We start from the raw sequence: 16,575 nt of genomic DNA, 5'->3' as shown, positions 1-16,575 counted from the left end.
TTTTATAAGGATATCCCCAGATTCTTTTTAGATAAAAGAGCTCCTTATAACGACCTGGTGACGGAGCTAAGAAGAAGAAAAATCTCCTTCAGTTGGGAATTTCCAGAAGGCCTGGCATTTACGTTTGAAGGGAAAAAGATAAGAATAAGGTCCTTGGCGGAAAAGCAAAAGTTTCTGGACAAGCATCTGGAATTCTTCAAAGGAACTCCATTGGATCCAGCACAGCTTTACAAGTTTCCAGAAGTATTCCCACCACCGCCGGGACTACCAGGACCAAGCCAAGATCCAGAACAAGACAAGAAAGGACAGGCAACTGGAGGAGAGGAATAAACAAAGAAATGGCGCTCAAGTTAATGACTTGGAATGTTCGGGGATTAAATCAGAGACCAAAGAGACGCAGAGTGTTTTACAGCATAGAAAAGAAGAATTTGGATATAATATGTTTACAGGAAACCCACATAGTCCGACGTCACAGAAGACTACTACAGAACAAAAAATTAGGCCAAGAGTTCATATCATCGGACAAGGTCAAGAAGAGAGGAGTAGTGATTTATGCAAAGGAGAAATATAGCCCAAGACAGCTATTTAAAGATGAAGAAGGGAGATACATCGCAATTGAAATCAACGTACAAGGCGAAAAATTTTTGATTCTGGGACTTTATGCACCAAATGATGGAAAGTCGATTTTCTACAAAAAAATACATGACTTGCTGCTGGATTATTTGGATTATAAGGTAGTTTGCCTTGGAGATTTTAATGGGGCAGTTTCCACATTAATGGACAGATCTCAAAGAACAAAATTAACAAATGATGGGAAACTCCCAAAGACCTTCTTTGAAATGGTGGACAATTTGAACTTGGTAGACTCTTGGAGATTAAAAAACCCCACAGAAACAGAGGCAACGTATTTCAGCGAATCCCAGAAGTCATGGTCGAGGATAGACTACATCTGGATCTCGAATGAATTGGCTCCAAAATTACAAAAGGCAGAAATCGGCCCTAAAACGCTTTCAGACCATAATCCGGTACAGGTAAATCTAAAAATGATTTCCAAGGATTCTTTTAGATGGAGAATGGATGACGCATTGATGAGAGATACCAAGCTAGTAGAAAGAGCGGCGAAAAAGATGAAAGAATATTTTCAAATTAACTGGACTTCAGAAGTGGAGAAAAGGATTGCCTGGGATGCAAGTAAAGCGGTAATGAGAGGATTCCTCATTAGTGAAAAGGCAAAAAAGAAGAAACAACAAAGTGCAGAAATGGAGGGATTGCTAAAATCAATCAAAGAAAAGGAAAAGGAACTAAGAGGACACCCCAGATGTGTCGAAATCCAAAAAGAAATCAAATACTTGCAATCCCAATATGCCAATATAATGAATCAGGACATTGAATGGAAAGTGAAAATGATGAAACAAAGAACATTTGAATCGGCCAATAAGTGTGGAAAACTACTAGCTTGGCAATTGAAGAAAAGACAAAAGGCAAATGTCATCAATAATTTGGTAGTAAATGGAAAAAATGTGGAGAAACCGGAGGAAATCAGATGGTGTTTTCAAAGATTCTACAAGCAACTGTACAAGGAGGAGAAGATAGATGAAGCAGAAATAGACCGATTTCTGGAAAAGAACGGATTGCAAAAAGTCCCAGAGGAAAAATTAGCTACTCTCAACCACCCAATATCGACGCAGGAAATAGAAGACGCAATAAACAATATGCAATTGGGGAAGGCTCCAGGACCGGATGGACTAACAGCAAAATACTATAAGACATTGAAAGACTGGCTATCGCAGCCGTTAAGAGAAGTTTGCAACAAAATACTAGAAGGAGATAGGGCACCAGAGACGTGGAAAGAAGCCTTTATCACACTGATTCCAAAACCAGATACAGATAAGACTTTAATGAAAAATTATCGTCCAATTTCCCTTTTGAATGTGGATTATAAAATTTTCGCAAATGTTTTGGCTACAAGGTTGAAAAGAGTGTTGAAAGACTATATACATAGAGACCAAGCAGGTTTCTTGCCAGGAAGACAAATAAGCAATAATACGAGAATTATTGTGGACATTTTAGAAAAACTGGAGAGAGACATAAATACAGATGCGGCACTATTGTTTGTGGATGCAGAGAAAGCTTTTGATAAAGTATCTTGGACATTTATGAAAAAGAATCTGGAAAAGATGGGAGTTGGAGAAAAATTTTTAAATGGCATTAGGGCCATTTATACAGAACAAAGAGCAAAAGTCATTGTAAACAGTGTGATATCGGAGGAGATCGAAGTAGAGAAAGGAACAAGACAAGGGTGCCCTATCTCCCCTTTACTTTTTATTACGGTCCTGGAAGTCCTTCTAAATATGATTCGAAAAGACAAACAGACAAAAGGAATTAAAGTGGGAGAGAAGGAATACAAATTACGCGCCTTCGCAGACGATTTGATGTTATCCCTGCAAGAACCAGAAAGCAGTGTCCCCAGAGCTTTGGAACTAATCGAACAATTTGGACTTGTAGCTGGCTTTAAATTAAATAAGCAGAAAACCAAGGTTTTAGGTAAAAATTTGAGTGCAGAACAGATCCAAAGAATACAAGAAGCCACAGGCCTCAATTTTGTTAAGTCTGTAAAATATCTAGGTATCAATCTCACAAACAAGAACCTGAACCTGTATAAGGATAATTACGAAAAATTGTGGATGGAGATAAAAAAAGATATGGAGATCTGGACAAGACTTAAACTGTCGTTAATGGGAAGAATAGCAGTGGTTAAAATGAATGTCCTACCAAGGATGCTGTTTTTATTCCAAGCCATACCAATTTTGGACAAACTAGACTGTTTTAAGAAATGGCAAAAGGACCTATCGAAATTTATATGGCAGGGCAAAAAGCCAAGAATAAAATTTAAGATTTTAACAGACTCTAAAGAGAGAGGAGGCTTTGCCCTGCCGGACTTAAGGCTTTACTTTGAAGCTGCGGCCTTTTGCTGGTTAAAGGATTGGTTTAAATTAGAGAACGTTGATGTGTTGGACTTGGAGGGACATGATAACATGTTTGGTTGGCATGCATACCTTTGGTATGACAAGGTTAAAATCCACAGAACTTTTAAGTCCCATATAGTTAGAAAATCCCTTTATCAGGTTTGGACTAGATACAAAGACTTGCTCGAGAGAAAGACTCCTAGATGGATCTCTCCAGTGGAGGCCAAGGCATATAAGAGACCGAATATGTCTGCAAACTGGCTAAGATATATGGACATATTGCAGCAGGAAGGGGACTCGTTTAAGCTAAAAAGCTATGATCAAGTAAAAAGTCAGGTCCCCGACTGGCTGCATTATCACCAGGTTTATGAAATATTTAAAATGGACAAAAAAGTTGGTTTTCAAGTAGAAAAATCAAAACTGGAAACAGAACTGATAGAATCAAACTTTAAAAACCTTTCCAAAATGTATAATCTTTTGCTAGAGTGGCATACAAAAGATGAATTGGTTAAATCGTCAATGATAGATTGGGCAAAAGATGTAGGACATAATATCATGATGGATGACTGGGAAAGATTGTGGCAGAAAGGTATCAAATTTACTGCTTGTCATGGTTTAAGAGAAAACATAATGAAAATGGTTTATAGATGGTATTTGACACCAGTTAAGATTGCTAAGATGAATACCAAAATGTCAGATGTATGTTGGAAATGTAAACATGCGAAAGGTACCTTTTTTCATATGTGGTGGTTGTGCCCAGCGGTAAGTGTTTTCTGGGATAAGATTTATAATGAGCTCAAGAAGGTAATGAAAGTTACCTTTTGTAAGAAACCAGAGGCATTTCTTCTGAGCATAACCAATGAAGAGATACCCAGTCAGGATAGAGTGTTTTTCATGTATGCCACAACAGCAGCTAGAATTCTATTGGCAAGAACATGGAAAGGTGAAGAGATACCAACGGTGGAGGAATGGCAGATGAAGATGATGGAATACATGGAACTCGCAGAACTGACCGCCAGAGTCCGGGACCAGAGGGAGGGGAAGGTGTCACAGGAGTGGAAAAAATTTAAAGACCATTTAGTTAAATCAGTTAAACTGAATATTTGAGCAGATTTAGTCAGAATATCGGCTTTGGTAGATATGTGTTAGATATAAATGGTAAGAGGAATTTTTGTTATGTGAAAGATGTATGTGTCAAAATATGTTAAGATAGGTCGTCAAGATAAGTTACATAGTTATAAAGATATTTGACTAAGTAAAAGCTAAGCATATTAAAATTTGGGCAAATGTTAATCGAACAATATATAAAGCTACCTTGAAGAAGTATTTGTTTTTTGAAGACAGGGGAGGGAACGGGGGAAGTCCCCAAACAGAGAAGTTAGAAACAAGAAATGTATAAAGATAGATAGTGGATAAGGTTTGTATATGTTCTTTTCATGTTTTTATTGTTGTTATTGTTTTTATGTTGATTATGGTTATTGTTTATTATGTTTTGTGTTGATGTTGTATTTTGTTTTCTCTTTGTCTTATTGGAAAATAATAAAATCTTATAAAAAAAAAAAACCAACCAATATGAATTTGCCCTTTGAAAAATTCGAAGTGTCTAATAGCAACAGAATCATTAAAAATAATTAATCACACTACAAGATAATAAACTTAATGTCTGCAGCAGGAGAACAGGAATGATCAAGTACACTGGAAATCCCAGCAATATCTTTTCCCAAAGCATCAGTAATCAGCTATGCTACTCCCATTATCAATAAAGAATATAATGCATAAGTCAACTGATGCCAAAGACCTTTTGAAAAAAAGCCACCTTTTTTTGCTTGGCTGTCATGGGCTTCTCCAAAGAATCTTGTGGCAGTGAAGCTACAACAGAGAAGACCCTGACATGTGTGAGTATTCTTAAATAGTGTGGAGAATGTTGGGAGGCCATTTTTGCTTGACCCTGGTAAGAATATAATCCTGGAACTTTTCTAAGAATCCCTTTGAGGAAAAGTTCAGTTAGATCTTCTTCACACATTTGAATTAGACCACCTGAAGAGACCTCCTGTTGAGGAACTCTTCCCTAGCGAAACTTCCTGAAAAATATTTATATATTTCATTACGCTTCAATATTTATAGTTTCAATAAGGTCTTTGAGATGCCTGTCTTCCATTTTCCAGTCTGAATTTAAATTGCATCTTGCAGGCTTACTTCTGCAGAAAGGCTCCACATTTAAATTTAAAGCCATGTATTATAATGTCTGGCCTACTTTTCCTTATTTTTGCAATACGAAGATAATCACATTGTCATTCCATAGAATAGAAATTTATTTTTTCGGTGACCATTTTATATTGCCTTAATAACAGTTCAAGGTAAAGTGAAGGGTTCTCAGATGTTCTCTATAGCTCCTTGGACATTTCAATCTATACATTTTGACAGGTTTCTCAAAAACTGCTCACTCGGGGCTCAGCAAAGTAAATGCAAATAAATGTCTTTCCTAAAGATAGGATTTGGGGCTGCTAAGGGAATCAGAAAATTACTAAGGTACTTGTACATTGTTTACGGCTCCAGGACATTTTTCTGCTTAACCTGAAGTTGACTGTAGGGTCATACCAGTCTAATGCCACATCAACACCATACATTTAAAGCACTGTTATACCACTTTAACAGTCATGGCTCTCCCCCACCCAAAAAACCCCCTGAGAATTGTGGGAACTGTAGTTTAAGAGTGCCAAGGGTTGTCAAAGACCTCTGTCCCCTTTACAGAGCTAAAGTCCACATAATTATTTAACAATCAGCCCCTCTTCCCAGGGAACACTGGGAAGTGTAGTTCTGTGAGGGGAATAAGGGTCTCCTAGCAATGCTCAGCACCCTTACTAAACCACAGTTCCCAAAATTCTTTTGAGGGAGCCATGACTGTTAAAATTGGTACCATAGTACTTTAAATGTTCGAATCCCTGCCATTGGGTGAGCTCCCGTTGCTCGGTCCCAGCTCCTGCCCACCTAGCAGTTCGAAAGCACATTAAAGTGCAAGTAGATAAATAGGGACCGCTCCAGCGGGAAGGTAAACGGTGTTTCCGTGTGCTGCTCTGGTTCGCCAGAAGCGGCTTTGTCATGCTGGCCACATGACCCGGAAGCTGTCTGTGGACAAACGCCGGCTCCCTTGGCCTATAGAGCGAGATGAGTGCCGCAATCCCAGAGTCAGACACGACTGGACCTGATGGTCAGGGGTCCCTTTACCTACTTTAAATATATTGTGTGGATGTAGCTTAAGACTGGAGAAATCCAGGGTCGGATCAGATCAGAGAGAGCTCAGTCAGTAGAGCATGGGACTCTTAATCTCAGGGACACGTGTTTGAGCCCCATGATGGGCAAAAGATTCCTACATTGCAAGGAGTTGGGCTAAATGATCCTTGTGATCCTTTCCAACTCTACAATGATATGATTCTATGCAGGGGTGCCAACTTGAATAAAATACATAATTGAGCACATGTTGTGGTGAATGCACACCATTTGAATGGCAACCCACATCAACTTCGGGGGAAGATCCCACAAATATTTTATTGAGGGGCCAAAGACCCTAAGAGTTGGCTCCTATGATTCTATGTCACTCTTTTATAAGGCTAACCTAGCTCACAGGGTTGCTGTGATAATTAAATAACTGGGAGAATCATGTAGCCATCCTGGACATCTTGTAGAAAGGGAATAATATAATTGTAATAAAGTATTATCACAATGAACATATCTCCTTGTACTGGGCGCATGATTTACCTTGCACATCATATTTTGACCATGTGGGACTGTGGCAACAATTCTGAGCACACCTGTGAGTAAGTCCCATTCAATATAATGGGACCTCCTTCCAATTAAGCATGCAGAGGATTGCTCTGCAATCTTTGCAGGATCATTATGTTCAACTGAAGACTTCAAATAAATTGTGTGAATCGTTTGCTCGTGGTCATGCTGCTTTACGACCTTTTATAGCCATCGAAGTGGCATAGACATATGATAGTTGCTATGCGTACGCATTTCCTCTCACATTACATTCATGCGCTCACACATCATAGCTTTTCTCTCTCTCTGTAGTGCATGCTTGTATTTTACTTTCCCCCCAATTGTAGCTTCATCAAACATGGCATACCGGGGTTGCCCAAACATTACCCAGGAAATTCTGATTTGATAAAAAAGCCTCCATTTGTATTCTTAACACTCCAGTATTTGATTGTGATCATCTAATCATTTGTGCCGGAATAAGCTGCTTAATTTTGGTGGCATTAAGTGTTTTGAAGATTCTGTGCCCTATGCAGAATACATTACTTAAAGACAAAGATGGTTTAAAATAATGACAAATTACACAGAACATTTTCCAATAAATTCCTCATATTTTCCTTGAACAAGCTTCCCCACCCCCCATATGGAGAAACAAGAGTGTCTTTTCACCAATTTATAGCTCATGGTGTCCTTTAGCAGGAGAAATAAATTTCATTGCTATCAGGGGGAAATGACTAAAGGCAGAAAGAGTTCTGTTTGGATTCAAGTTCCTCTTTTAATACCATCAAGACAACCTGTTCATTATTTTCCCTCAGGGCTGATAGAAGTTCATTCTGCCAACAAACTGTCAGAGTTGGTTAGTCTTTAGAGCACTATTTGCATTTGATTCCCACGTAATGTTGAGGAAGTGAAATGCAGGGAATAAAACTTCTAGAGAAACTTTTGTGCAACAGATTTCTCAGCCACAGAGGCAAGTGCGCAGCTCGTGATTGGTGCAATGCTGCATAGGAAACCACTTGCATAACGTGACTTTCTGTGTGCTTTCATACCCTCCAACATTTGTCCAATGAAAATAGGAAGTCCCACTCCATAATTATAATTTTGCTACACATCTTACTGGGTTGTCACTCTGGGCAGCTTACAACATATATAAAAACATAATAAAACATGAAACAAAACTTCCCTATACAGGATTGCCTTCAGATGGCTTGCAGGTCAGATAGCTCCATAACCTCCCACATTTCTCCAATGAATATAGGGACATCCTAAGGAAAAGCAGGACATTCCGAGATCAAATCATAAACTGGGATGGCTTCTCTAAATCAGGGACAACTTTGGAAAATAGGGACACTTGGAGGGTCTGTGCCCTGTGCATTTTCAACACATTCTGGTCCCACCGACACCATACATTTGAAACATACTGATTTAAACAATCATGGCTTCCCCCAAATAATTCTGGGAGTTGTGCTGAGAATTATGGGGAGATTCCATTTTCCCCCTCATACAGCTACAGTTTCCAGAGCAGTTTAACAATCAATCCCTCTTCAGAGGGAGCCCTAGTAATTGTAGCTTGGTGAGGGGACTGGAAGTCTCCTAACAAATGTTTAAAAGTTACAACAGAAGACACCTGCTGAATCTAAATTAAAAGAGCATTCCACAGGCCTCGGCCAATAGCAGTGAAGGCTCCGTTTCTGTGTTATTGACAGATGAGACTCACCAACTCATGGGATCAGTGGCGGAGGAAGGCTCCGCGCTACCCGGGGTGGCAAAAGGAAACGCCCCGGGGGCGGGGTGTCATGACATCACATTGTGACATCATGACGGAGTGCCGTCGCCATTTCCACAGCCCCCTTTTGAGCCGCAGAGTGAAAAGGTGGCTCATGGGGCCCCACGAGCTGCCTTTTCACTCTGCAGCTCAAAAGGAGGCCATGGAAGCGGCGGTCCGACGACAGAGTGTGCAACATTTCACACAGGCGCACTCCGGCGTCGGGCCGGCACTGCCGCTCCCAGGGTGACGGAGGGAGCGGCAGCGTGTGGGAATGGTGGGAGGGTCTGCCGCTTGTCACCCCCATGCACCGCTGTTCGCTCCGTTGCCCCGGGAGCAGCAGCACCGCACACACCACTTGTCACCCCCACCCTCCCCTGTCACCCGGGGCATACCATCCCCACCGCTCCCCTAGAGACGCCCCTGCATGGGATAACCAGCAATGCTCCTACAGATCACCTCAGTGATCAACCTGGGGATACCAGGGTTTGGGCAGTCCCTGAGGTACTATGGAAAATGGTAGGAATGGTATAAATTTTGGTTTGCAGTCTGTACTTCTTCAGTCTTAGTAATAGGCAAGTGCTTTAGCTATGAAGGAAGTGAATTACTCATGATTCAAAGTCTTAGTTTACTGTAGGAAAATAAACTCCACCCCAAATGGATGACATCAATGGCCTTAATTCCAAAAGAGTACCTGCGTAGACACACTCATTGCTTCATTCATGTGGTCTCTTGATTTCCCTGTCTTCTCTTTCATTCGCAGCACAGGATTGTGCCTTGGATATTTTCACCCAGAAGAGAGTCGCAGCGATTAACTGTGGCTCAGCTGAGCCAATTCATTCATAGTCAGGACACATTCCAGTTATACCTAGAGGAAAATTGTGATTATGCAGTTGTCCAGCAAGCTGTTAGATAATCCAGAGACAGCTGTCTTCTTCTTCTTCTCGAGGAATGCTGAATGCTGAGTTTGTTTAATATTCACATGTTGAGGTCAAGTTGGTGAATGAAAAGGCAACAAATTGACTCTGCACAAGGTTCTAGGTATAACCAGTGGGTAGCCTTATGAATATGCAACACAGTGTCCAGGATTTTTTCTCTCTCCGTGTGAAGTCTACCTATGAATCTTCTGTCTTTCTCTAATAGCTGTATAGAAAACAAAATATAAGGCAGGGCTGGGGAATCTCCGGCTTGCTTAATTATGCCCAGCATGGATTCCAGTTTCATCTGTCAGATATTTTGCCAAACCACGTCCACCTGCCCACACCCAATGTTATATGTGATACCGGATGCAGGACAGACAAGGACATGGATAAAATATTAGGAGCTTAAAGTGATTTCTTATTGTTCATTTGCAAGGAGACTTGCTGGCAGTGCCCATGAGCTCATTGACGCTCACAGTGAGCTCCTTTGAAGGCACACTTTTAGCACCTACCACCTATTTTGTCTAAAAAGCCAAACTGAGAGCCCCAATTTGTCTGTTTACAGACACAGGTTGTATTCAAGCTGCACCTGCAAATAGACTTTCCCCCATGTGCAGACATGGGTGGGAATTCAAACCATGCCTGGGTCAAGTGGGCATTGCAACAAGCTCCTTGGAAAGTTCACCTGAATTTGTAATGATCAAATGTGATTTATAGATGTGTAAAAGTGTCCGCCTATCAAATTAGTCTGTGGGAAAGTTTGGAAAAAAAGTTCCCCACCACTGATGTAAGTAAATAACAACCTGTGAAATGCAAACTTATCTTTCACTGGTGGGGATCTTAAAAATATAGTACAGTGGTGCCCCGCTAGACGAAAATAATTTATTCTGCGAATATTTTCATCTAGCGGTTTTTCCGTCTAGCGAAGCGGCAATGCAAACCGCGGTTTTCGCTAGATGGGGGAAAAAAAATTTTTTCGTCTTGCGAGGCAGCCCCATAGACAAATTCGTCTTGCGGGGCAGCCTTCCGCTAGACGAATGCCTTCGTCTAGCGAGTTTTTCGTCTAGCGAGGCATTCGTCTAGCGGGGCACCACTGTAACAATATTGGGAACATATTCAATATTTATGATGACAGCTTTCCAAAGACACTTTTCCCACCCTTCATAAACCCTACCCAAAGTCAACGCACAAGAACTTTCAAAAAATGATGTGGGTATGTGCAATTTATATTTGTATACTTAATTTTAAAATCCATACTCAAAAGCACACGCTTCTGTTTACTTTTTTTTTCCTTCTGAGGAAGCTCTTTAAAGGTATAACTGCTGCACTTGAGATGTTAAAGTAATATTTAAAAAGCTGGATTCCTTGTGAATTATTTTGTTTGCTTTTAAAAAGGAGTGTGCATTCCAAGGGAAGAGTTTTTTCTGCGTTTCTAAAATGTTATTGCTTGCAAAAATCTGGTAAACCAAGGGAAAAGTTGTATTGGTGCAATCCATGCTGTATAAAGTTGTGACACTGAAAACATATTCTTTTACAATGCAATCCTGCGCATGTTTACTCAAAAATAAGTCCCACTGACTTTAGTGGGGATTACACCCAGATAAGTATCCATAGGATTGAACTCTAAGACTGCAATGCCCCATTAACCTTCCTCAATCTTGCTTCTGAAAAGACTTTTACATACGATTGGACCATTAGTCATGCAGTGTATACTGTTTCTCTCTAGTTAAGAAGCTAAACCCCTGCTTAATTTGCAAGAGGCATTTTGCCGTGGATATTAAAAATTACTATGAAACAATAGATTAGGATGTGGCTATATTCTATTGTATATAAATTATCTCCATCCGTTGTTGTTGTTTGTTGTTGTTGTTTTTTTAAAAAAACATTGTTAATAAATTGCTGCTGTCTTTTTGCCACCACATGTAGGTTACTAAGATTAACGAGTTTATTTTGGTTTTACAAATTAAAACCTTTTCGAAATTTCTGTTGCCCATCCAACCTAAAGATATTAGGACCTGACTTATCTGGAGGAAGCCCATGCCCCATCAGGCACTGCATTGTCATTTTAAAAAGTTTATTTGCATTAATTTTCATGCCATCTTTTTCGCCATATGTGCTCTAGCCAGGGAACTTGCAATGATCACTTGCTGAATTTCAGCTTAGTTCTTAGTTCCTTGGTATTTGTCCAGACAAAGCTCATCAATTTTTCAAGAGCTTTCTGCCAGCTTGCAGTGTTTGTTCATGTGCCACACACATGCACAGTATCGTATTGCTTATTGGTGATTATCACCCACACACCCTGAACACACCCCACAGCACTAAACATGGTAGACCATCACTTGGAAATTCAGCCACCCCACCCTCAAAGAAACAAATTCGACAACAAAAGAGGGTTCTATATTTGGGCAAGGGATTGGGGGGGACGACAACGACACAAATCTCGTCAAACAATCCTTTACACAGCTCACAGCAAATCAATGAGAGATCGGGTCCTCCATTAAAAGAGGGCATGTGTTGCGGTGGGACCAGCAACCCAACCCAGTGTTGTGGAGGTAACTGGAAATCATGGCCACAACCCGATAGGTTGGTCCCGTGTTGCTGGGGTGAAATCTGACCAATGGGGCGTCATAAAATACAGCAACGCGGGACCTATTTAAGCCCATGTGAGGCTGCTGAGCTTCCTCTTTGGGGCCTTTTGCACCGGAACACCCACCCACCTCACCCTATATTTAGGGCTTGCACTTGACCTTGCTATGCCGTTGTGTGTCATCTGTCATTGGGACGGGGGCACGGCAGGAATTTTCCCCACTTGGCTGATTGGCTGGTGCCATTTGGGTTTTGCCTGCCACGTAGCAATTAGTCACAACTTGTAAGTTGTGGATAGGCTCTGGTTCAGGTGATAGGCGTGGCACGTGATGTGGCCACATCTATGGAAATGCAGGATATTCTGGTACAGGAATCCAGGAGTCAGTCCCCGAAAGGGGTCCAGCCGGTGCCCGAGTCCCGGAGACATCAGGACAGCTGTTTGGTACCCCTACCAGCAGCCGTCCCTGGTGTTCATCCTTGTCTGTCCTATGAACGTGGCTCTGGGACAGTTCTGCCTGCAAGAGTGCAGGGAGATAGTCAAACCAGAACCTATGCAACCATTCACTTGGTTGTAATGAATAAAGTTTTGGCCTAAATTATGCCAAAAACCAAACCAAAAATCTGTCTCTGGTGTGAATTTATTTGGGAAGGGTTAAAGGTCTAAACACGCAACAAGGGGATAATGAGAGGGAAACAAATACATTGTTGTTGTTGTTGTTGTTGTTGTTGTTGCAACTTCACTTCCAATGCTGCTTCAAATAACTCCTTAACTCTCTGAAGAAGATTGTTGGAGGCAAAAACAGGGTTGCAAAGGACAGGAAGAGACAGTGAAAATCACTCTCTTCTGTGTAAGGAACCACTTTGGGATTGTAGAGCCTTCTGTGAGCAGAGGAACACAATTGGAGAAGAGGAGGAGGAGGAGGAGAAGGAGCAGAGAGAGGCAAACTTGGCCTTCCAGATGTTTTGAGACTACAGTTCCCACCATCCCTGACTACTGGTCCTGTTAGCTAGGGATGATGGGAGTTGTAGTCCCAAAACATCTGGAGGGCCGAGTTTGCCTATGCCTGGCCCATATACTCTCTCTCTCTCTCTCTCTCTCTCTCTCTCTCTCTCTCTCAGCATGTCATTGGATTGGATCCGATGAGTTGTAGAAGATGTTCAGCAGTCTCCGGAGGTCTCCGGATTGTGCTTATTAGGTGAAAGGATTATAAATTTAGGAGATTTTTAAAATAAGGTCCCAGAACTTTAATTGGAGATTTTTCTGCCAATTCCTACTTATCCGTTTAATCCCTGGTCCTTGGGAGCCTTTTGTTCACCTGCTGGACTGAAATATGGTGTATTCAAAACAAATGCGTTTATGGTTTTAACACAGATTTATTGGAAATGCACAGAGCTTCAAACAAACATGGGAAAAATAATATTGGTGAATAAAGAAGATAAAAAAGGAACATTTCTTCCATTCCAAAGCAGCAGAGAATGTGGTGACCAGTCATCCAGGATCCCATATCCCAGCAAGTTGTCTCAGGATCCAGGTCCAAGAGCGTCACATACTCACAGCTTATCTTTCTATCCCTTCTGATACAGTTGTTTGACTCTATGCAAAGGTATTTTGGCACCTAAGGGAAACCACAAAATGCTGCCTGGCCCCATAGCAGGCAAGAAAGTGTGAGCGAAAATCTACATTAGGAAAAAGGGAGGAGTGAAGATCAGGGGAGGGGGGGGGAATCAAATCAACCATAACCAATGGTTGAAGTGGCAATCAAAGGCTACTCTGAGTCGTGCTGGACAGTGCACAGCCAGGGAGACCCCAGAGGGCAGCCCCTGCCATTTCTTCTCTAGGGATGGGAGGAGACCAGCAGCACCTCCTTATTTGCCAAGGGGCCAACTGTGGAGGTGGCATGGGGGCGGGATGCCAAGGAGGCTGCAGATCTGGCCTCCAAGGAGTGCGCCACAGCCATCGCTGCCACCGCACCAGCAGGCAATGCCTTCCTTGGAGGCCAGATCTGCTGCCCCTGTGGATCCTGCCACCTGAGGAAGTTCCCTTACCTTGCCTATGAATGTATTGGCCTTGCTCTCCACACTTTTCGCACAGTAATGACCTTTTACTGATCAGGTGCCTTGCATGTATACAACCCAGATGTATGCCATGTGTGCTGTCTAGGAGTCAAACTCTAGCACTGGGCGATGGCTCATATACTCTCTATCTCTCTCTGCTTGCACACACACGATACATCTCACTGGGCTACGGCCTTTATTACAGTCAGTTTGCGTTCGCTGCGGGTTACGCGATTTCGGGTTGCGCTCTGCACCCAAACCGGAAGTACCAGAAGAGGTTACTTCCGGTTTGGGCGCAGAAGCGCTAAATCACACTTTGCGCATGCGCAGAAGCACCAAATTGCACCGCGCACATGTGCAGATATGGCGCTTCAGGCTGTGGGCTTTTCATGTTGTGAACGGACCTCCGGAACGGATCCCGTACACAACCAGAGGTACCACTGTATATGTTACACACAGACACTTCCACTGATGGACTTTTGATGCTTTCTGTGTCAAAAAGGTTTGCTTTGATATCAGAGCATTTACTGATTTAGCAACTGTTTAATCACCCTTTGGCTAATTATTAATGTGCTCGTGGTACTGGGTTTTGGGGTGCGCATGTTAAATATCTGGTTAAAGCACAAAGACAGTGTTCTTTCATAATGTTTGTTGTAAATTCAGCCATGATACATAATCCATATTAGATTCTGGCACATTAACACTCCATTCATAGATGTAACTATCCCTTCCTCTGGGCACACCTACTATACCCAAAAGAAATTAACTGGAAATCAGCTTGGTGGAGATCAGCTTTTTACAACTGTTTCCCCTAATGAACAAAAGTAAAGCATTGTCAAAAAGTCTTGAGTTCCGATTTCTGTAGGGAGCAAGGAGAAAGTTGTATTACATTGCTCCTGAGAACATCCTACAAGCCAGCAATATGCTTCATTTAGTAGGAAATCAAGGCCTTATTACAGAATTTAGATGAGAGGCTGATATGTTCTGAGAAAGCATTGAAGTTTCTCAGGTTTCAATGAAATGCTAAATGTTTATTGATACAGAATGAAAGAAAGAACGGGGGAGAGGTGATTCTTTCATAGAACGTTGTCAACTTTTCTCCAGTTTAAAATTTCAGCAGTGCCCTGTGCAACACCAAAATTTGGCACCTCCCACCTCTCACCTTCCATTGTCCATCACTGTTGTGATGCCCCCTACAGCTCCCTCTGAGCTTGGTGCCCAGTGTGGGTGAACCGGTTGTGCTACCCTATATCCTCCTCTGCGAGGAGAAGTGAAAGCCAACAGACAGATTCTTGCTTGGCTGTACCACAACAGTTGGAAATACTTTTCAGTTTGAGGGCTGCATTCCCCTCTGAGCCATCTTTCTACAGCCCCATATCACTGGAATCAAATGTGTCAGTGGCAAATGTGGGTGGAACAATTAAATAGGTATTATTATTATTATTATTATTATTATTATTATTATTATTATTCCATTTATGTCCCACCCTGCCTCCCAAAAGAGCCCAGGGTGGCAAACACATCATTAAAACATTAGCATTAAAAACATTCTAAAAGTAGATCTTCGTATCTGAAGAAGTATGCATGCACACAAAAGCTCATACCAAGAACAAACTCAGTTGGTCTCTAAGGTGCTACTGGAAAGAATTTTCTATTTTGTTTCGACTATGGCAGACCAGCACGGCTACCCACCTGTAACTGATTCTAAAAGTAGCTTGAATTCAAGGACACATTGCAGCCAGACAAATATACTTGGGTGTGGGGGTCAGGGAGGGGTGTGGCCTAAATATATAGTCTTGTGTGTCATACAGAGAGGCCTGGGGAGCTATGTTAATGATAATACAAGGAATGTAATACAAGGGAAACCAGCAATTAAAGCCACACCTGTAGGCATGGAAACTGACCCTGGGACTGTTGGGAGGCTATTCATCACTAGTGTTCTGCGGTGATCAACAGGAAGCTATAAAACAAGCACGACAGAGGGGCAGGAGACTTTTAACTAAAGGCACAGCATCCGTGCAATTTGCCTGTCCACAGACTGAATGAGTTTGTGCTGCTGTTGTGTTTTACTGTGCAAAGAGTGCCACAATTAAGGTCTGGTGGTGGTGGTGGGGATATAGGAAGACACCACAGAAAAATACTGGAGTGCAGTGATCCAATGCTGACAATGTCTGGATTCTCCATAAAAAGTGAGTGAATAAAGGATGGAAATTCCAGACGAAAGATGTCTGGTGTGAAAAGACACGCCATTTCCACTGCATGCTATATTCAATACAGCAGGAGTCTTATAACATTTTTCTACAGAAGTACATATTCGCTTGGCACAGCTTGTTTGTTTACCAAATGGATTGCAATATATATATATTAGCTTATTCAGTGTTAAGGTACCCTCCTCGGATCTCTTTTTAAGCAAATCTTTAAGATACACTTTCTCATTAGCATAGTGCTTGGAGAACAGGAGAGCGCCAAAGGACTGTCAATATTATTTTTCTTCTTTCCATGTTTGGAAAGGAAAGCATGCTCGACT

This window comes from Lacerta agilis, chromosome 10 (genome assembly GCF_009819535.1).
Source record: "Lacerta agilis isolate rLacAgi1 chromosome 10, rLacAgi1.pri, whole genome shotgun sequence".
Taxonomy (NCBI): domain Eukaryota; kingdom Metazoa; phylum Chordata; class Lepidosauria; order Squamata; family Lacertidae; genus Lacerta; species Lacerta agilis.
The sequence above is the reverse complement of the archived record's forward strand: the minus strand, read 5'-3'. Positions refer to the sequence as shown.